The following is a 21999-nucleotide window of genomic DNA, read 5'->3' on the forward strand; positions in this document are numbered from 1 at the left end:
GGAATGGGTGGGAGGCGAGAAATGGAATGGGTGGGAGGCGAGAAATGGAATGGAATCTTGAGTTATCGCCTGCATAATACATGGAGGAGGAACAGGATTACTTTCCTTGTGTAGAACCAACAGAGAAGTTGGTAAACTGACCCACAAGAGAGAACCAAACACCTTTATCCTTTTGCACTCTCCATCCTGCAGGTTAACAGCAAAGAATTGCACTCAAAACCTAAAAGTTTCCAACAGTGCATTGTTTTGATTTTGACAATGCCTACCCACATTTCGAGGGGCTATCAAAAATGACCAACCCGTTTTGAGGACTGTACAGCCACATACAGAGACGCTGTTCAACTGCATCAGTCCTCAGGGCCATCAGAAACACAGTCTTCTTGGTCGAGTGGGCCACTCAAAAGCTTGGCCAACCAACACTTTGGCATCGCCCAGAGCCTGTGCCATCTGGTGCTGCCTGAACCATCGAGTCAATGCATATGTCACTTGCCCAGCTAATAAAAGGAGATATCTGTATTTGTTTCATTAGGGAGGCAGTGTCAACTGTCTCTCACAGCGAGGATGTGTCATCATGACCATTCTGTGCCCGCACCAGCTGGCTGTTTGACACTGTGATTGCTTGTTTATTTAATTTTGAGCTGATTAAAAATATTGTTTAACCCTCCTAATCAACTACATGCAGTAACATGCACTTCAGTAGTGAGTGGAATGACTATTTCAAATGCAGTCTTTACAACTCCTCACCTCGAGGGGCTGGGAGTCACTCCATCACTGAGGGGGACGATTTGCCCAGCTCCGGGACCCACTGGGTGCTGGTGTTTACAGTGGGTGGGGGGGGACATGCAGCACCCTGACTTCGGCCACCACTCATCCCTCACCTGTTGGCACCAGCGTTTGGATGGGAGGGGGGAAAGGAAGCTCTCCAGCAGTATTTTGTCTTTCAAGTAACTGAGGGATTTCTCCAGGGAGCCTTGTGGACAATGACTGAACAGACACCATTGCGATGTAGGGAGCTCTGATGTCAGCGGGGACCTGATGCCAAAAGGGGCTGACCCTTCTCTCACCTCAAGCTCAACATTTGCCCATCTACGTGCCATCGTGCACTTGCGTTTCAAAAATAAAAAAAAGCTTCCTGAAAAAATTCAGAGATAGCAAGAACTGCCGATGCTGGAGTCAGAGACAACACAGTGTGGAGCTGGATGAACACAGCAGGCCAGGCAGCATCAGAGGGGCAGGAAAGCTGACGTTTCAGGTCAGGACCCTGAAAAAAGTCATCTCCAATGGTACAGAAGGCAGACCTCAGCTGAGACAGGCAATCGCCATGATCTTGAGGAACAGAGGAACAGTCTCGAGGGGCCGACTGGTCACCTCAGGGTGACCGCCCTGTGTCACGGTGCTTGACAATTGGTAGCTGAGGGGCCACCACTTCAATGCTGAAGATTAAAGTGAGCTGAACAAATGGCAGTATCCATGGTTACTGCTGCTCATACATGCCAAGTCCCAAACAACACCAGAGTCACCTCCTATGATGCTGCTTGGCCTGCTGTGTTCATCCAGCCCTGCACCTTGTTGTCTCGGATTCTCCAGCATCTGCAGTTCCTACTATCTCTCACTCCACAAGTAATTCAGTCTGTCAAGTAGTCTGATAAGTTTCTGTGATGGAGAAGGTTCTACATAAATACAAAGTATTTTAAATCACCAAAACAAAACAAAAACATCAATCCAAGATCGAGTCTGTGAGGGCAGAAGACCGAGGGGGCAGAAGACCGAGGGGGCAGAAGACCGAGGGGGCAGGTCCCATCAAGGTGGTTAAAATGTTTAAAGGATTTTACAGGGTAGAAACCATTTTCTCTGCTGTGGAGTCAAGGAAAGGGAACATAATCTTCAAACTACAGCCAGTTCACTCAGGAGAATCAGCATGTCTAACATAAAAGGCTGTAAAAGTTCTCTCTCTCAAAAGGCTCGGGATACTGAAACAATTGGAGCTTTCAGGGCTGAGATCAGTAAATCCAGAGATATGTCAGGAGTCCATTCATTCCATCCATACAGCATTTCTGTCACTTCCATTCCCTGTCATTCCATCCCTATGGTTCTCTCACTGCTGATCATCTTCCAAAGCAGCGAGTTACAGGATAAATACATCTTTCCAGGGAAGGGAAGTTGAATCAAGATTATTAAATGGTGCAAGGTACAGATCAGCCAGGTTCTGTTTGAATGGTGGAGCAGGATCAAGGGACAAAAGACCTTGCCCACGTTCACATATTCTTTTACAGTTCAGGCATGTCTTCCCACCTTGGTTCCTTCACCAACTCCACTCTCCACAGTCCAGCCAACCTTTCTGAACAATTACCCCTCCTCTCCTTGGCCCAGACCCCTCTCCTGTACTGTCTACTCCCCTTCTCTCTGGCCCAATCCTCTCCCACCTATAATCCTTTCTTCCAGCCCTTCCCCAACCACTACACTCATTTCCCCTCCCCTCTGCACTCATTCCCACCGCCTCCTTTCCCCTCCCCTCTGCACTCATACCCCCCCGCCTCATTTCCCCTCCCCTCTACACTCATACCCCCCAACAACACTCAACACCCCCTCCCCCTATCCATTCAACCATGTAAACCGATATATCCAAGAATAATAACAAATAGCAGGCACAAAATTCATTTCTGCAGAAAATGGTACAAGGGGAATTGATGGCCTAGTGGTATTATCACTGGACTGTTAATCCAGAGACCCAGATAACATTCGGGGGACCCAGATTCCAATCCACAGCAGATGGTAGAATTTCAATTAAAATAAATATCTGGAATGAACAGTCTAATGATGATGATAAATCTACTGTCATTTCCAATTGTTGGAAAAACCCATCTGGTTCCTTAGGGGAAGAAACTGCCATCCTTATCTGGTCTACATATGACTCCAGACCCACAGCAATGTGGCTGACTCTTAACCACCCTCGGGGAAATTAGGGATGGGCAATAAATGCTGCCTAGCCATGTGAAATCATCATCCTGTGAATGAATAAAGAAAAGATACTTTTCAAACATCAAGCCCCTCAGATGTCTCTCAATTCCTCCCGGTCCTCTTTCCCCTCCCTGATCTGTGGGTTTCAGACTAAACACAAGCAAGTTGTCTCCTCTCAGTCCTCCAGCTGATTCTCTCATGGACAGGCTGTGGAAAGGGGGCCGGTGTCACTTCTGCCTCTTCCCTGAGGAGTGCTCAGTCTCTGCTCAGGAGCGCCTCCAAGCTGCCATGAGGAAGAAGGCAAAATGGTGGAGCCCAGGAACAATCACAAGTGCAGTCACTCTACTCGGGTTAATAAGCAGATCACAAGCTTATCGCCCCACAAGCAATCCAAAAAATGAGCAATTATGATTATTTAATCATTGTTTCACAACTCCTCCCAGCTCAGGAAGTCCTAAAGTGGGTCACAGCAAAACAAACTTCTTCCGAGGTGCAGTCACTGTTGTAACATCAGTAAGTGGTGGGAAGCCAATGGCCTAGGGGTATTACCTGCATTTATATAGCACCTTCACAACCTCAGAGTCCCTGTCTCTTTCTCGCTGTCCACCAAAAGCCCATTACAGCCAACAAAGTATATTTTTAAAGTGGAGTCACTGCTGCAATATAGGAAATGCACAGGAAGATCTTACAAACAGCAAATGTGACTGAGGCCAAATAGACTCTTTTCTCAAGGCTGATTGGGGAATAAAAGCACTGGCCAGGACACAGGGGCACTTCTTTCAGAATGGTGCCATCAGACCTTTTGCATCAAACTGTGGGGCGGGTACTAAGTGAGCTTTCGGATTAATATCTCATTGAAGGATGGCACCTCTGACAGTACAGCATCCCCTCTTGGTATCGTACTTGAGAGTAGCAGCCCGCTGGCATTGCCTAGATCATAATGTGGCTTACAGCGTTGTGATAACACACTTCATTGGTTGGAAAGTAACTTTAGACTGAGGTTAAAACAGGCACCACGGAAATGCACGGTGCCCTCCTTTTCTCGGGTGTTGGGTTGAGACACAGACGCCTCTCTGGTGCCCGGGACTCACCATCGCCAGCTGGTGTGTCTCTCACACCCACCCCCACCTCGGGACAAATTTGCTGCCACTGGGCAGCACCAACTGACTGAATTGAAACACGTGCTGATGGACCAGAAGCCAAAATAACAAGTGGGTCACTCCAGGGGAGGGAAAAAAAAACAAAACACCGGGAGCTGGGGGCTGACAGACGCAAAGAGAGGGACCTTTTAAGAAGACTCTGCAACAGCAGAATACAAATGCAAGCCAGATTAGTAAATTGCTGGTGCTGAGCTGAATAAAACAAAAAGCTATAATAGGCAGATGATGATAATTAAATACATCCCAAGGGGCAGTGAGGTGGGGGGGGCGCTCTTGCGTTGATATGAAATAACAAAATGAGATACACTGCATTATTTTAGCTTTATTATCAGGTGCTTTATAATCGAACACAAATATGACAGCTGCATCGATGGGAATGGCTTGTTCAATATTTCCACCTTAGACAGAACTAAAGCAGCATCACAAGTTAAAGAATTGAACAAATCCCACTGAGCGGTGAGGTGTGAGGGGGTCTGTGTTGTACAATGCTGTGCTTCAATGAGAAATGGAGCTGTCGATTGCGCTCAGAGTCTTTGCGGAAGGGGGTTAAGGTGCAGGAGATGTAGCGCTGACAAAGAGAGACAGGCGATGGAAGAAAATCCAGCACTCTGCCCCTCAACTGTGAGCAAACCCCCTCCACCTCGGGGAAGGCAGGAGGAGGGAAGATTAGCTGTGGCTCAACGGGTCTCACCCTCGCTTCTGTAGTGGAGAGTTTTTGGTTCTGCAGATGGACTGCAGCGGTTCAAGAAGGCAGCTCACCACCACCTTCTCGAGGGCAACTAGGGACGGGCAATTAGAGCTGGACCAGCCAGAGACACCCACATCCCACAACTGAATTGATTTAAGCAGAAAAATCCAGAAAGGCGTCCCAGCACTGTACTGAGGACGTGCTGTGTTGCTGGAGGCAGGGGTCAAAATAATTTTTCCTTTTCAACAGCTTTTCTGGAGGACTTTGTTTCGATTTTTTCATCCTCACTGACTCGTTTAATTGGCGAGGACGTCATGTAGCAACAATACCAACTGCATTTGTGTTGACATATTGGATATTTGGACTCACATGAGCATAATTTGAAAAATGCATCAAAATCCTCAATAATCATCATAACTTTATATTTAAGGCTGCAACACATAAGGGAAGCATTAGTTTCCTAAACACCATCGTATTTAAAAATTGATGCATGATAGCAGGCAAAAGTCAACAAGATTTTTCTCCAATTAATTAGAACACAATTCTACACATGGAAAGCCATCATCCTAAACATCCTGCTGCAGAATAGCTGTGGCCTCACCAATACCCAAAGCTGGATGTTTTAAACAGGGAATTACAAACCCTAATTACTGCAACTCAGACGTCAATGTATTAGATCTTCTTCCTTCACCTCTCTCTGTTGGTAACATGCCTCTTGCACCATAACCCCTCTCTCAAATGGGAGACTAACTGCGAAGGCTGCCAGAATATTAATGGAAACCAAACTGAATCACTAACATCCCTAAGGAAGAGGCTGCACCTGCACAAAACGTCAGTCCATAAATACTTCATGGCCTCTTCCAACACCCACTCGCCCTCAACACCACCTCTCTCCAATCCTCCAGTGTCCCAAAAATATCATGTTACTTGCCAGACATCCAGAGAATCATGGAATCTCTGTAGTGTGGAAGCAGGCCATTCAGTCCATTGAGTCTACACCGACCCTCTGAAGAACAAGGGTGTATGAGGACGAGGGGGAGTGACAGTGATGAGGGAGGGAGGGCAAGGGGGTGGGAGGGAGGTGGGGGAAGAGGAGTCAATTTAAAACAGCATGCAGAGAGCAGGACATTGGCTCAATGTTAAAAGTGGAGAGCAAGCTGAGTAGGTGCTAACTTCAATCCAATAAACTCATTGATGAAATGACAATTCTGAATGCACCCTGTGCCCAATCTCACCAAATGACAGCTGGCGGAGAGACCTGTGACTCTTTAGTGTGATGCATCTGGCAGCAGAGCAAGCTCTGGCCTATTCAGAGCACAAGTGTCTGAAACCCATTTTGTAACCACAACAATATACTTCTGGCAAGAAAGCAGTGAAGGCAAGACCCTTTGCAAAGCACCAGCTGTCAGCCTCCAATTGAAAAGCTAAATGTATCACACTGTCCCTCTCTTACTCCATCCCAATAGTGTAATCCTACCCATTGCCTCCTAATATCACTGTTAGGCTGTGGTCCTGCTCAATGCACAGTCACACTTCAGGCACAGTGTAAAGAATTTAGCATGGGTACAAAAGAAATTTCCTGGAATGATAACAGGCTGCGATGTAAAAATACTGGCAAGGCTGGGTTTGTTCTTCTTCAAGGGGACATTTGACAGACTTGAAGGGTTTAGATTAAGCTAGTTACAGCAAGCTCACTAACCAGAGGCACAGATTCAGGGTGACTGGTCAAACCGTGCGAGGGGACACAAGGAAACAAACAGCCAACTAGGTGAAGCCCAGTGAATCTGTTTTCAGGGGCACGCAATGGGAAAGGACTCAGGTTGTGAAGGATCCTCCTCCGCTCTTTAGATTACTCCACGGAGACATCCACCAGAACACACAAAGAGGCCACACACAGTGTGACACCCACGTACCAGCCAGGAGAGGGGGGACACCAATTCACCAAGCCGCTGACCCTGAACCACAAGAGGTTTGTTCACTGGTCGAGCCAACGGGTGGGAGATAAGGGACTGAACGGAGTGTAAAGCAGATGCTGCCACTTCTGGGGATACCAGACTTGGGGGTTCTTTTATATAAGCAAATGTTAGCAGCTAATAAATGCAGAAGAAACATCTTTACCCGGAGAGTGGTCAAGATGTGGAACTCACCACCAGCAGTGGTGCTTGAGGTAAATACCATCTGAAACAACTGCACAGGGGCTGGTATCCTATCACCAGGTCACCCTTTATTTACACATGGACTGTACATGGGCCGTGGCCAGCCAGCTCCAATCCCTACATTGAGGAGGCCTTCTGAATCTCCTGTTTCTGTCTGTCAGCCAGGGCTCCCTGATTGGGGATAGTCAATGAGATCCACCTGGTCCTGGTTCAAATCACTATAGCATTGATACAAGTTGGACAGGCTGGACAGAAAGGAACAGAAAGTTACCTTGATGAGTTCAGATAAAGAGACAGCTTCATGTGGAATACAAACGACATAGGCCTGCTAGGCTGAAAAGCCTGCTTGTGTGAGAGAAACAAAAGATGTTCTTATCTTTAAGACCTGAATCAGAATCTTTCACTTTAGCCATTTTAGTTCATGCTAATAAAATGCAAGGCTTTCCAGTACTCATAAAGCTGTGCAATTTGTATATATTAGGGCAAATATGCTTTGTTTTATGTTAGAAAGCTGAAGACACAGCAATAAAACCTGAAATTTCAAGAAGGTAAAATAATAGAATGCCTAGATCGGGAGAGATGTGTAGCTGAACCCAGCACTTTATAATAAGTTAACAGCATGAAGCTTCAATTCATCTCGATCAGTCATAGAAACTGTCCCTCTATTGAATGAGATCTCAGAAGAAATAGGAGGAGGAAGCCATTCAGCCCATCAGGCATGCCCCACCATTCAATAAGTGCATGAATTGTCCAAATGTGATCTTAACTCTGCCTTCTTGCTTGCCCCCTCCACAACCCTCTGACTCCCTGTCTAACCCTCAGACACATTCAAAGACCCAACCTCTGCTGCTCTCTGAGGGACAAAATTCCAAAGACTAATAATCCTCAGAGAAGAAAATTTCTCTTCATCTCCTCACTTCAAATGGGAGATCCCTTGTTCTTAAACTGTAATCCATACTTCGAGATTCCCCAAGTGGTAAGGCACCGCACCCCCTCATCATCTACCCCACTAAGTCCCCTCAGGGCCTCATGTGCTACAATAAGATCATGTCTTATTCTCCTGAACTTCAATGGGTAAAGGCTCGACCTGCTTAACCTTTCCTCACAAGACAATCATTCCATCTAACTAAATCCATGCACTTGCCCACTTTCATCAAGAATGCTGCCTTCAAGTTTCGCAATAAAGACTTGCATTCAGATAGCATCTATCACAACCTCAGGGCATCGCGTCGTGCTTTGGGAAACACAGTGTCCACACAGCAAGATCCCACAAACAGCGAGGAGAAAATCTGAAATAAAAGTAAAATACTGCAGATGCTGGAGTCCTGAAATAAAAACAGAAAGTTCTGGAGAAACTCAGCAGATCTGGCAGCATCCATGAAGTGTAAAAAAAAAAGTAAACATTTGAAGTCCAACAATTCTATTTCGGAAGTAGGTATATTATAAAATGAGATTTTTAAAATTAAAAATAGTGATGTTACTTGAGTGGGTTTGATCAGGAAGTGTTCTCCATCAAAGTCGTCAAAAGTGTGCTCTGGGATCTTTCATGTATAGATGAGACTTCAGTTTAATGCCTAGATTGGGACAGGATATCTGGTCAGCATGGCAAGTTGGACTGAAGGATCTGCTTCTGTGTTGTGACTCTAAATGACTATAAATGATGTCTCCAACAGTGTGGCATTCCCTCAGTGCTAAACCAGGAGTGAATGCCTGGAATATTTTGCTCAAATGGCTAGACACAGACATGAACCCATAGCCTTCAGACCCAGAAGTGCTAACCAGTGACATACAGCTAACACGTTAGAATTGAAACACGCTTCCATGTTCCTCACCAAATGTTCTACACTGCAGACTGCTAGCTTTCCTTATACACAGCCACAGACTTTTGGGTTCTGATCTATTATGCATTTAAAATAGAGCAAAATAAAATGGATTTAAAATAAACTGAAGATCCATGAAAACAGAGAACATACTTCTATTGGAATGTCAGAATTTGGGCTTCTTCCTTCTTGTGCAGGAACAGACTTGGCAGCAAAGCTCGATTGTGAACCAACTTTATTGAGACGAAGTCAGGATAGGTTTGATACTATTTCCGTAAACTATAATAACAAGCGGAGTGCTAGCATGATTGGTGCTACAGCCTGAACTATTTACAATTTATATTAATGACCTGCACGAATGGACTGAACGAACGGAGAATCCTTTTCGCTCAGGGGGCCGTGAGCCTGTGGAACTCTTTTTCCCAGAGTGGTGTGGTTAGGGTCACTGAATATTTTTAAGGCAGAGGCAGGTCGATGCTTGCATGAAAGGCATCGAAGGGTATAGGGTGAAGGCAGGAAAGGGGGGTTAAAGCCACAGTCGGATCAGCAATGAACTTATTGAATGACAGAGCAGGCTCAAGGGGCCTACTTCTGCTCCTGATTAGTATGAATGTTTGCATGTCGATCTGCAGTTTGACATGGACTATAATATACGCGTCAAGATCAGGATGTTCAAACACACAAATGGTTTCTCTCACATCTTTGATCTTTTGGCCTTCAAGCCTACCTCTGTACGTTGCTCCTTGTTTTGTTGAATCTCATCTCTAGACTTCAGAGCCCTCTACCACATAAAATCAGGGTCCCTTCTATTCTGATTCTTAAGTAATTAACCCTTCCCTCACCATAACCATTGCCAGTTCCTATTTAAGCATACCTTTCATACTCAACCAAGTGTCTTTTCCTATTAGGCCGTATTTCCACACTTTCCCACTCTATACTACCAACAGGAAGGGTAATGAATAAAGTGAAGTGTTCTGTAATAAAACTGATGATAACAACACATATCTGTTTATTAACCTCTGTAGCACACAGGTCATGCGCAAGTGAATAAAAACAATGAACACATTTCATATTAAAAATAAAAGAACATGGACATTATATCTTGATCCAAGATGGCCAACAGAAATGTGACCCACTGTCATTTTTTTTTAAACAGAGACTAAACAGCTCTGGTTTGATCAAGCCTTTGGAAAGATCTAGAAATATGAGGCACCCTTCCTTGAACAGAAGAGCCAAGTTGAAACTCACCTGTGAAACTTGCACCTTCTATTTGTGGACTTATCTAAAGCTCAAAATCAATGACCTTTAAGAATGACCTTCTCCAATGTTTGAAAATTAACAAAAGAGAACTACTGAAACCAGTCAAATCATAAGTGTGAAGGATCCCCATCCATTCTCTGGTGTACAGTAATAACTTCATACTTAAATTCTCTAATGGATTATTCACAATTTGTTGTTTGACAGAAATGAAATATACATAACAAATCAAACAGCAGACATGTAAAATAAAACAAAGAACTGCGGATACTGGAGATCTGAAACAAAAACAGAAATTTCTGGAGAAACTTAGCAGATCTAACAAAGGGTCACCGAACTCAATGTTGATTCTGTTTCTCTCCCCACAGATACCACCAGACCTGCTGAGTTTCTCCAGCAATTTTTGTTATTGTTTCAGTTAGCAGACAACCAGTCAGTCTGAAGATTAACAGAACCAAAGGGATGATTTCTCCAGTCAAAAGAACAGAACCCTGGCTAGTAAACAGTCAACCCAGGCAGTGTGAGGGGGACTAACTCATTTTCATCTCAAAAGATTAATCTCAACAGAAACTCAGCCATAACATAGTTTGGAAATCCAGAAACATTCAAGTTTCAATCCTCTCCAAGGAGCGATGAGAGAGAACCTCATCCAGGTCTACATTGTATGGAGTGAAAGCTGATACTTCAAGAAATACTTGTATTTCTGCTAATAACCTCCCTGGATGAGTGCAGCTCCAACATACTCAAGAAGCTTGACACCATCCAGGACAAAGGAGCCCGCTTGATCGGCACCACATCCACAAGCATCCACTCCCTCCACCATTGACGCTCAGTAGCAGCAGTATGTACCATCCACAAAATGCACTGCAGAAACTCACCTAAGTTCCTTAGACAGCACCTTCCAAACCCATGGCCACTTCAATCTTGAAGGAGTAAGGCAAAAGATACATGGGAATACCACCACCTGCAAATTTCCCTCCTCCACTAACCATCTAGACTTGGAAATATATTGCCATTCCTTCAGTGTCGCTGGGTCAAAATCTTGGAATTCCCTCCGTAAGGGCATTGTGGGTCAACCTGCAGCACATGGACTGCAGCGGTTCAAGAAGGCAGCTCACCACCACCTTCTCAAAGGCAACTAGGGACAGGCAATAAATGCTAGCCTAGCTAGCAAAGACCATATCCCATGAGCAAATAAAGCAAAAACTTTAATGTGTGCTTTGTCTCTAGAAGACATTTGTGTTTGTGTATGTCTGTGTAAATAAACATCATTCTTTCTTCCAACTTAACCCTTACTGGGAAACCCGCTTGGTGGTTGTTACGGAAAATCACAGCACTCAAAGCATACTAAACATTCATCTAAGGAACAACGAAAAATGATAGAGTTTTCCCACGATCGCTCTCCAGGTCATAACATTTTACATGTGAAAATCATTCCATTCTTTGTACAGCACTCTCCTTCTACGGCCCCCGATGGTGCAGTGGTAGTGTCCCTCCCTCTGAGCCAAAAGGCTTGCTCCAGAGGTGCATCATAACATCTCTGAACAGCTTGATTTAAAAACCTCAGTACTGTCCTTCCACAAACTCTTGTACTCATCAATCCTTAATACAATTCTTTGCTAGAATGAGAACTATCACAATGACATGAAAGTACATAGAACCTGGTTAGACCACATTAGAGTTCTATTGACAGTTTTGCCTCCAAATTATTAAAAAAAGATATTGCAGAAGGAACAAGATAGGATTTTACCAGAATGTTACCAGACTGCAACGTTATATCAGTGATTACGCCAATACTCATTTCTCTGAGCAAATCAGCTCAAGAGTAACCTGATAGAGACCTTTAATATTACAAAGGGGTTTGATGGCTTAGACATGAAGATGATGCTTCCACATGCGAGGGACACCTAAACTTGGGGTCATAAACATATGGTTGTCACAATCTGGAATTCAAGAGAAACTTTACTCAGAGACATAGTTGTATAAAATAATGGTTCTGATGGGGATAACGTTCACATTGCATTGGTTCCACTCACTTTACAGATGTCATACATGGTCTATGGTAGAAACAAGGAGGTCTACTCTAGCTTCAGAGGGATCTGTCAGAGTGTATCTGTCCCAGCTCCTAGATATGCCTAACCAAATGTAGTTATACCTGCTGCTATTATGCAACAAGCCTTCTTGTTATCTTAGAGATAGTAGCATAGTAGAGATAGTAGATTCTAGGCCCGAAACGTCAGCCTTCCTGCTCCTCTTGATGCTGCTTGGCCTGCTGTGTTCATCCAGCTCTACACCTTGTAATCTCTCTTCTTGTTATCTTGTTATGATACTCTACACTGCTGTATCCTTTTCCATTAAACACTCGACAGGCCCAAGACAAGACAAAGGAAGAACTGATAACTATGTTGACAAAAATCTTATGCAGTACCACATAACAGTTGAGGGGCTAATACCACAAGGCACGAGGAGAACACACCAGAGTCCACAGGGATGGCTAAGGTGAACAGCATAAATTTAGTCATGGAGCAGATGCACAAATTTGGAAGAGAAAGGAATCTGTTAATAGGGTGGGATGAAGGGAGGGGCAGGAGGCTCTTGTGTAGCAGGGCTCAGTTGGGCTGAAAGGCTTATTTTCATGCTGGACAATCAATGAGTGCTTGGTGTCGTGATGCAAAGATAACAATCTCTCTCTCAACGTCAGCAAAACTAAAAATCTGATTCATCAACTTCATGAACGAACAGGAGGACACGCCCCTCTCTACATCAATGGAGCTGAGGTGGAGATGGTTGACAGCATCAAGTTCCCAGGAGTGACGATCAAGAACAATCTGTCCTGGACCACCCACACTGATGCAATGGTCAAGAAAGCACAATAACACCTCTTCTTCCTCAGGAGGCTAAGGAAGTTCAGCATGTTCATAAAGACCCTCACCAACTTTTACAGATACACCACAGAAAGCATCCTATCTGGATGTATCATGGATTGGTACGGCAACTGCTCTGCCCAGGACCGTAAGAAACTACAGAAAGTTGCGAACACAGCCCAGTCCATCACGCAAGCCAACCTGCCATCCACAGACTCCACCTACACTTCTCGTTGCCTCAGCAAGGCAGCCAATATCATCAAAGACCCCTCCCACCCTGGTCATAATCTCTTCCAACTTCTCCTGTCAGGCAGAAGATACAGAAGCTTCAACACACATACCAACAGGCTTAAGAACAGCTTCTTCCCTGCTGTTATTAGACTTCTGAATTGAGCTCTCAAATTTCAAATTTAATGTTCATCTTGCTTTTTGTGCATTTTCTTTGCAGCTGTAGCTTTGTGTATTCCTCAATCTGTTCAATCTTCGTATGTTATGACAAAACAAAACTTTTCACTGTACTTAGTTGCATGTGACAATAAACAATTTGAGGTTTTTCATCCAGTAACTGGAACGCGAGGAGAGCAACTTCTTTCCTGCTTTAGCTTATCAATAAAACCAGAGACTCTAGGCAAGGAATGGACAGGGTTGCTTCCGAAACCCATTCCCACATAGCCAACAAGATAATTCTCCGATAGCACAAAGCTCCAAACAAGGACTGGGATGGGATTGTGCTCAAATAAGTCAAAGCACTTCAGCAGCAAGCTCTCATAGTCTAAGATTGATTAAGGGTGAGCGGAACTGTGGGGCACATGGCTTTCTATACAGACATGTGTTTCCCTGGTAAAAATCAATCATTGCTCTTTTGTCCGTATTTGATCTCACCACAGGATCCTTCTCGAAACCAGATGCTGGAAATAATAACTTGGGTTGAACTCAGGTAAAATGCTTTTTCTGGAAAGTGTGTCTTTTTTTTTAAATTCTGTCTCATGAGACGTTGGTGTTGCTGGCTAGGCCAGCATTTATTGCTTGTCCCTAATCGTCCTGGAGGCGGTGGTGAGCTGCCTCCTTGAACAGGCGCTGTCCATGTGTTGGTGTTAGGACCCACAGTGTTGTTAGGGAGGGAGTTCCAGGATTTTGACACAGTGACAGTGAAAGAACAGGCGATATATTTCCAAGTCAGGATGGTGGATGACTGACTAAGGAAGAAAACATAAATAAAAGACAGGTTAGAACAGTGTGTGTGTGTGGATGATGGTGATGAGAAGTGGATGAACAGTTGTAAGAAAGGAAAATGAAGAATGAAGACGACCTGTTTTCCTCTGGCGGTCCCTCAGACAGTGAACAAAACACAGCCCAAAGTGAGAACATCTGCAGGGAGCATTTTAATGTCTTTTGATGTGGGAAACCTCTCAACCTTTGAAAAGTATGTGGATAAGCACTTGAAATGTCACTATATTCACAGCTACGGGCAAAGTGCTGACAAGTGGGACTAGTGTAGATTTGGAGTCGTACTGACTTGATGGGCCGAAGGTCCACTTCTGTAATTCATGACTCTACAGGAGGCGGCTGTTGAGCTGCAGTTATCACATGGTTCTGGGTGACCAGGAAACTCTCCTGGTCTTACCATGTGCCACAGGCATGTCAGAAGCAGTAACAGAGTGACAAGCAGCCAGTTTGGCTGGGTCATCCACTCATGCTCCATGGCATTCAGTCCTGGCTTGAGGCTCGAACCTGGAGCTTCGAGCCCAGAGGTAGGGACGCTATCCTCTGCGCCATAAGACTGCTTACATTCCATTTCTCTAGCACCTTTCAGGATTATTGGACATGCTTTATAGCTAATGATTTAAAAGACATCTGGACGGGTTATGAATAGGAATATGGGCCAAATGCTGGCAAGTGGGACTAGATCAGATTGGGATGTCTGGTTGGCGCACACCAAAGGGTCTGTTTCTGTGCTGTATAACTCTAAGTACTGCACACCAGTTGTTGTAGTAACTTTGGAAATTCAGCTGCCCATTTCCACACAGCAAGCTCCCAGGAATCTTGAAGAAAGCAGATTTTAACAATGGTGATTAACAGCTGAAAGCTGGGCCAGGATGTTGAGGTAAACTCCCTTCCATGCAATCTTAAAGACCTAGCTGAGACGGCAGACAGGAGTTTGGTGTTCAAATAGGTTCACAGTCGGTACAGCAGAGAGACAGCCAGCTGCATCACAAAGTCAGGGCTGAAGCAGATTCTGTTCATTTGGTGAGCGCTCACCAACTTCAGCAGGAGGGACTCAGGAAACCGACTGTGCAGGACAGGCCAAAAACCAGAACTATCCCTCTTCATAAATATCCAGGATGGGATCCGACGAAGCCAGGACACATGATAAGTGGAAGTGATTGTGACCTACTCGCCATGCTACCCAGGGAGGAAGAGGAGCCGGGGCCAGAGAAGGCCAAAAAACAGCAAATTTTAGTTTTGTTTTATTTCTCTCGTTGTGTCACAAGAGCAGGATTGTGCCTCTGGCTGCACCAGTCGGAAAAGTTCAAGTCCCCTTCGGCCCAGGTTTTCTTCCTCATTGTTCCCTCTACCGTTCCAACTAACATCCCCGAATGCCAGCCATCATTCCACTGGTCCTGGCAGCTGACGCCAATCCTACTCTTCCAATCAGCATCCCCAAGTGGATCATTCCATTGGCCCTGGCAGCTACCTCCACTTCACTGTCACCACCAGCCAGTTGCTATTTCCCAGTCTTGCTTGGAGTCAAGTGGAAACTGTTCAAGGTTTGTGTGATAGGAAGGTTCGGTGGGGGGGAGGTGGTGTAGCTGGTGGTGGTGGTGTATGTACGCGAGGAAGAATCTCACTTGTCTCATGTTACTAATGGCAGGATAGTTAACCACATACCTGTCTCTCAAGTTCAAAGCAAGACAATCGAAAATGAGAACATAAACATTCCTGCTTTGGCAGTCCCTTGGCATTAAGGCTCACTTGTTTCTGATCTAGTTAAGTGGGTTCCAAGATGGCCGATAAGTCCAATGCTCAATCTTCTGTACATGGGCCAGGTTGGGTTGGGTAGACGGGCTGTTTGAAGGTTTGAGTGCTCCAACCCAACACCCCAATGTTCCAGACGTGGTGTCTCAATGATGTTGGTGCCTTCTCCAACGAGCCTACTCGATTGGTCACAAGCCAGGGTCTCCCCCACGAGTCAGTGGGACATGTCTGACCTCTTCATCGATGCTTTCAGGATATCACTGAAGAGTTTCCGCTGTCTTCCTGCAGAGAGCGAAGCCTGAATGGAACAGTAATTTCAGGAGCCTGGAGTGAGTGCCGTGTCCCACACTGAAGCAATTAGCACCTTGGTGCTGGGCATGCTGCATTCAGAGAGGACACTGCTGCTGGAGCACGTCTCTTGCCACCATATTTGGAAGCTCTTGCACTGGCAACATTGGCAGCACTTCACCAGAGCTGTGAGGAACCTGTGTGGATTGACCAAGTCTCTGAAACTGATGGGAGGACATTCAATCACATTAAGAATCCATCAAGGCAAATTAGAGTTGACAAGGTCGAACAAAAGGAAACTCCAGCAAATTTTAAATTGGTCTGATTTTTAAAAAAGCAATTTGCTTTCTTTGATTTGATTAGTAGCTTTATTCCTTTGACATGTACACTTTGGGTGGTTTCATTGTATAGGTTCACGTTTGTGTGGCAGTGATTTGTGACATTTGGCCTATCTGCTTTTTCCTTTGTTAAATGTATATTCACATTAAACACTCTCAAATATTGCGAACAACATGAAAACTCAGCATTTAATACGGATATGAAACAGGGTAACTGCCCGAGACACATCCCAGAACAAAATCATGCTGAACTCATAGCACAGAACAACAAGGGAATTTGTCAAACGGAAATTGACTTTAATGTCATTTATCAGAGACTCTCTCACTTGATCTGAAGTCTTCTTACTAATTAAGTATTTTTTTAAAAATGAAATAGTTTCACAGCAGACACAGATATTGTCCTCCACAATTTGTAAACTTTGCAAATGGATAATCTGCCCTTTGTAAGAGAAAGGTTAATAACTGCACTTCTTACAATCATTAGTTTACCAAACGAAATAAAAGCAGAAAACGCTGGAAATACTCTGAGGAAGGGTAAGCGGACCCGAAAGTTAACTCTGTTTTTTCCTTCACAGATGCTGCCAGACCTGCTGAGTTTTTCCAGCAATTTCTGTTTTTGTTCCTGGGAATACTCAGCACGTCAGGCAGCTTCTGTGGAGAGACAAATGGTTCATGTCATGGATCGGTCATCGGAACTTTTCAGAATTTTCTGTTTTCATTCCAGATTTTCAGCATCCACAGTATTTTGTTCATGTTACTGATGGAAATTTGATCTTGAGACAGTCTGCTAAATTCTTCTCAACTTTGTTTCTTCTAACAGAAAAACCAGCTTCTCCAATCTAATTGATATTTTATATCGCTGGAATTATTCTGTTAATTCTTTCTGCACTCTATCTGAAGATTTCACAACCATCCAGAATCCATTTCCCTCAAATGTAACTTCAGCAACATACTTATATTACCCACATATGCCCCAAGCAAAGTGAAAGTAAATCTTGAAAAAATATTAATCTGTAAGGATTTGCAAGGGGCCTATTCTACTTAACAAGCAGCAGGTGGCGATGGTGAGAGACAGCCCTGAGCAGACAGGCTGGAGCAATCAACTGGACCCTCTCTGGAGGACGGGGTGTCTTTGAGGAAGGAGGGCTCATGGGGAGAAGAATCAAACAAACAAAGGATCTCCTCAAACAAATATAAACCACAGGCTAATTCCATATAAATTTTGTCTTCCTTATTTACAAACATGAACAGCACTCAAGAATAATGACTTGATGCCAGTAGAATAAAGAATTGTGCTTCATGATCTTTGGTCTGTCCGTGTGTTCAAATCTCATGGCACATTCAGATCCAGGTGTATGGATCTGGCACCTCATATGTTTAACAAGTTCCCCTAATAATGGCTTCCAAATTTTGAGTCTGGTTCTCACAAACCTTCCATTTGGACCTCTCCTTTGTCTTTTACTCAAAGTGCAAGTCCTGTTCTTCTATGATCAACTGAACAGTAGCCACGGTAGCATGGGCACTCTCCTACAGGGGAAGCATCCAACTGATGGATTCAACTGGAGTATGAAGAGAGACGCCCAGAGATAAGGTACTGAGAAATCACTGTCACCGAATTAACATTCTGGAATGCCCTTCCGAACAGCATTATGGATGCAGCTACACCCCATGGACTGCAGTGGTTCAAAATGACAGCTCACCAACACCTTCTTAAGGACAGTTAAGTGATGGACAATAGACATAAGCCTAACCAGCGACAAACATTTTTTCCTGGTTGGTTGAGGTTTGGTGGGGTGGGGGTCGTCGCTGAGGCACAAGTACGGTCATGCACTAAAGTTTTCGGGTCACGAGTTCCAAGGCAGCAATGGTTGCTGTGGAATACATATTGAATTAAAATTGATGCGTTCTATTCTAGCAGCACCTTGCCCCGCCACTTTCACAGGAAACTCCTCCATTCTCATAAGTCACCCCCTTCCACACTCCAAAGTGTCCACCCATGAAGTTGTGACAATTTTCAAGCCTCCAAATGGTATCACAGTGGAAGGAGGTTTGAGAAGCACCACGAACCATTCAACAACGCCTAGAGCCTCCACAAACAACAGGCTGTGAAACCGGTGCATACTAGGGCCAGCAAGGCCCCAGCTTTGTTCAATCTGGGTTACGTTGACCTGCAGACAGTGTTTTGGTTCAGCAAGGGACTATATCCAGATCAAATCACAGCTGGCAGTGATTTCCAATAGAGCAGCTCATATTGGGCAACAGCAAGGCTCAAATCTACATCGGACACATGCTCAAAAGCTGATCGAGCTGAACTTGCTCTCATTCCCATAGACAACATGATGGCTGGTTTGGAGTAAAACTAGATTGCCATTAGGCAGTAGGGAGCAGGGAGCAGTTCTCAGATATCAGGAATTGGTACATTGTTGGGGATAGTATTACTTTGCTATATTTGCCCTGGGAAACTTCAAGGCAGAAACCAGGCTGCTTAAATAGGACCAATATCACTCAGACCTCTGATTACAAAGTTTTGACCAAAAAACATTTTTTTTAAGCATATGCATTCCATAGTTTTGTGTTTTCCCAACCCTCTCCACAAGATTGCTGTTTAACATTTTTTCCCTGTTTGTTGTTCTGCAGGCTGCTTTGTCTGGAATTGGTTACATTACCTGAAGCTTAATTTATTCTGAAATCACAGAACACTCAGTTGTGAGGACCTCCTTATTACTGACCAGCGTCCCTGACTGAACAGCTCCCTGTGCAGTTCTGAGATGGGAATATAGCTTATCTTCAATTCATGTTGTATTTTTCTGCCTGCTCCCAGCCCACATGTGGCTGATAGAAATGTGGTTAGATTTCTGCCATGCTTTGGAGTAGCCGATTCTCCAGGACTGGAGATTAATCTGCAGAACAACTGCTGGGAATAGCAGAGGAGAAAATATATGAGGACATCAAAAATAATTGTGCCATTTGTGTTTTCATACTGGAGATGGCTGACGAAGCTGTTGAACTGACAGTCTAGGATCATCCAATAAGGTGACAAGGAGGTCTTACAGCTTTCCAATAGGCTCCAGGCACACAGAGTGCAGTAACCAATTGGGTGAGTTACTCCAGGAGTGCAGACATGGGATCAAACTTTCAGGAACATATTAACCAGAGTTAACAATCTTCATTAACACTGAAAGAACTGCGGATGCTGGAAATTTCTGGAAAAGCTCAGCAGGTCAGGCAGCATCTGTGGACAGAAATCAGAGTTAACGTTTCGGTTCCAATGACCCTTCCTCAGAAAACTGAATAGGAGCGGGTATTCTGAGGAAGGGTCACCGAACCTGAAACGTTAGCCCTGATTTCTCTCCACAGATGCTGCCAGACCTGCTGAGTTTTTCAGGCAATTTCTGTTTTTATTAGCAATCTTCAATTTGTTCCCATGTACCCATTAGCACAGAAAAAAAACTGGAACTGACTGGGAGCAGAATTCCCAGGTCATTTTGCTTAATTCACCCTCACACATGCTGAACTCTGATGACAGTGATTGCAATCATTGTTAATTCAGGACTGGTCAACAAAGCCCCAACAACCTTTTAGAAATGACATCGGGACATCACGATGGAGCATTCCTGATCACTGAGGAGACCAGAACCAGGGGTCACAGTCTAAGGATATGGGACGGGCCATTTAGGACTGGGTTGAGGAGAGTGGGGAGCCTATGGAATTCTCTGCCACAGAAAGCAGTTCAGGGCAAAACACTGAATGTTTTCGAGGAGGAGTTAGAAATAGTTCTCAGGGCTAAAGGAACCAACGGGTATGGAAAAAAACCACGAACAGGAATAGGATGATCAGCCATGATCATATTGGAACAGTGGAACAGACTTGAGGGGCCGAACAACCTACTCCTGCTTCTATTTTCTATATCTCCATGTCACGTTCAGTGGTTCTCTGAGTGTAACGTAGACAGAAGATTATGGGTCCAAGTCCCAATCCAGGGCCGATACTCCAGTTTGGTACTCAGGGACTGCCGGTAGTACTAGCATCAAACCAAGTCCTTCCGATTCCACGGCACTATTCAACAAAGAACTGGGGCACTCTTCTCCTTGTCCAGTCATCAAGCAGCACTTAAAACAGACGATCCGCCCATTTATTTCATTGCTAGCTGCATGGATCTTGCTGTGCTTAAACTGACTGTTGCATTCCTGACCAATGCAAGAGTAACGACACTTCAAAAAGTATTCTGCTGACTGTAAGGCACCTTGGGATGGTCAGTGGTTGTGATGGGTGCTATACAAGTTTGAAAGTTCGAACCTCTCTTTCTTTCAGATGGTAAGTCTCTCGAGTACCTAACCAAATACGCTAAGCAACAAAATTCTGATCACGTTCAGTTCATTTCACCACCCTCTCAACTCAAGGCTCTCCTGATTGTGCGTGATGGGTGCTGTGCTGAACCATGCATTGTGAGATTAATACGACAGAATTCCTGGCTCGATGCAGATATCAAGGACTGGTGCAGTGAAGCCGTCACTTCTGGTACAAAGTCATGAGAAAAGTGGCAGCTGTGAATTGCACAGAGAGGAGGAGAGAGAGAGATAGGCGTTCAGAGACATCATTGCAATGGTCCAGCGGCCCATTATATCACTCAGAGTAGGTGTAACAAATCCAACCAGCACTCGGCTGTTGATATTCTGCAAGTTACTGCCCTGAGCCTGTCAGCACTCAGGTTTTCAAACTCCCAGTATCACTCCACAAACCCTGGGAGGTCAGCAAGGCTAATTTTCTTTTCTATTCATTCCTGAGCAGTCATGATGTGGAGGTGCTGGCGTTGGACTGGGGTGGACAAGGTCAGAAATCGCTCAACATCAGAACAAAAACAGATGGTGCTGGAATAGCCCAGCAGGTTTGGCTGCATCTGTGAAAGAAAAATCAGAGTTAACGTTTCGGGTCCAGTGACCCTTCCTCAGAACTGACCAACAGGTTTATTTGAAATCATAAGCTTTCGAAGCGCTGCTCCTTTGTCAGGTGAAGCATGCAAGGCACAACATTTACAGGCAGAGAGATCAAAAAGATCATACAAATGGTGTGAGTGGAGGGTCGACAGCCTGAATATTAAGTCTCTGCAGGTGATCAAAAGTGTCAGACGGGACGGGTAAAGTGTCAACAGCTGGACAGCAAGTGAAGGGATGACCTATAATCCGATTAATTGAGGCAGAGAGATAATTGCAAAAATTAAAAATAAGATGGTGCTGGAAACAAACCAAATGACTGGAATAACATCAGAGATAGTAGGAACTGCAGATGCTGGAGAATCCGAGACAACAAGGTGCAGGGCTGGATGAACACAGCAGGCCAAGCAGCATCATAGGAGTAGAAAGGCTGACGTTTCGGGCCTAGACCCTTCATCAGAAAAGGGGGAGGGGAAGGGGGTTCTGAAATAAATAGGGAGAGAGTGGGAGGCGGATAGAAGATGGATAGAGGAGAGGATAGGTGGAGAGGAAACAAACAGGTC

The sequence above is a fragment of the Rhincodon typus genome, chromosome 26, assembly GCF_021869965.1.
Source record: "Rhincodon typus isolate 14 chromosome 26, sRhiTyp1.1, whole genome shotgun sequence".
Lineage (NCBI taxonomy): Eukaryota > Metazoa > Chordata > Chondrichthyes > Orectolobiformes > Rhincodontidae > Rhincodon > Rhincodon typus.